The sequence below is a fragment of the Cyprinus carpio genome, chromosome A7 (assembly GCF_018340385.1).
Source record: "Cyprinus carpio isolate SPL01 chromosome A7, ASM1834038v1, whole genome shotgun sequence".
Taxonomy (NCBI): Eukaryota; Metazoa; Chordata; class Actinopteri; order Cypriniformes; family Cyprinidae; genus Cyprinus; species Cyprinus carpio.
Genome location: NC_056578.1, coordinates 200775 through 202122, shown reverse-complemented (window position 1 = coordinate 202122; position 1348 = coordinate 200775).

The window sequence follows — 1348 nt, the reverse complement described above, 5'->3', positions numbered from 1 at the left end:
AGTTGTGTTTGTGACATGTAAACTTGTAACAATGTATCTTACAAGATAACACGATGTAACCTCGCTCTCACTCTGGAAATCTGTCCCCCACATCAAGTCCTTGAATTGGAGGGCACTGGACCTGGAAAGTGCTTGAAAGGTCCTTTTTTGGATTGAAGTTAATACAGGTGGGGAACCCTGTATACAAATGTAAGGAATTATTAATTATTATTATTTAAATATAAATCCAGTTTCTTCAGTCAATCACAATACTATAGACTGCATTTAAAATGATTTTACACAGGCTGTTTGCATCGCTGATCATGTACTGTATAAAAGTTCTTTACACAAAAACTGCATAATGTAAATAGCTCAGGAAATGAAAACACAGGAACTCATTAGTGAGCATTATCATGACAAAATCATGTTTATTATTGCCATTTCTTTTATGTTGTAATAATGATTATTAATTTTGATTAATAGAACGTTTTTGTCATATTCTGGTCTGTTAAACATAACTATACTATACATTTTGTTGTACAATGTAAACTGCACACACTCACACCCCAAATATTGCTGTATTAACATATATGGAAAAATAATTCAAAATTTGTGTTTTCTGCTAGGTGTGTGTAATGTGCATTCTAGAACAAAATGTCAAGCATCGTCAAGTTGTTTTGATTATTTTACTCATTAATTTAATAAAATGTATTAAAATCTTGAGGGAAGCGTTGTAGAATTAGTCTTTATTAGTCAGGTTTTGTCATCACAACTAAACCAATCTATTCCCAGGGAAAGCTATATTTGAAAGATGGTTTGTGATGATGATGTGTGATTTATGAAGATCATGTGACACTGAAGACTGGAGTAATGATGCTGAAAAAACCAATCAGATTCACATAGAAAACAGTTATTAGGAATCATATTATTAGTTTGATCAAATATAATACATTATAGTAAATATATACAGGTATTAAACTGAACACAATTTGTCAAGCATTACTTGTATTACAATCTTTTCATGCCCAGCTTCTTCATTTGGTCATCATCATTGCTTTTTACACAGATTGAATTTTGTTCTCACACATAGTCTTTATTTGGTAAGTAGATGTAATGTATTTTATTTGCTCTTGTTGATAACAACACTGAAAAAGGTTTGGCTTAAGTAGATGCCCGATCAATGCTTTCTCAACAATTGTCCAATAATTACAGGTCGCATGAAGATGATGCGTAATCCACATATACAAGACAGATACAAAACCTGAACACAAGTCCTGATCCTTCACTTTTAAATATGAGCATAAACCCAAACTGGGCAACAGGAGACATTCTGCAACAATTTGATTGCAAAAAAAAAAAAAAAAAAAAA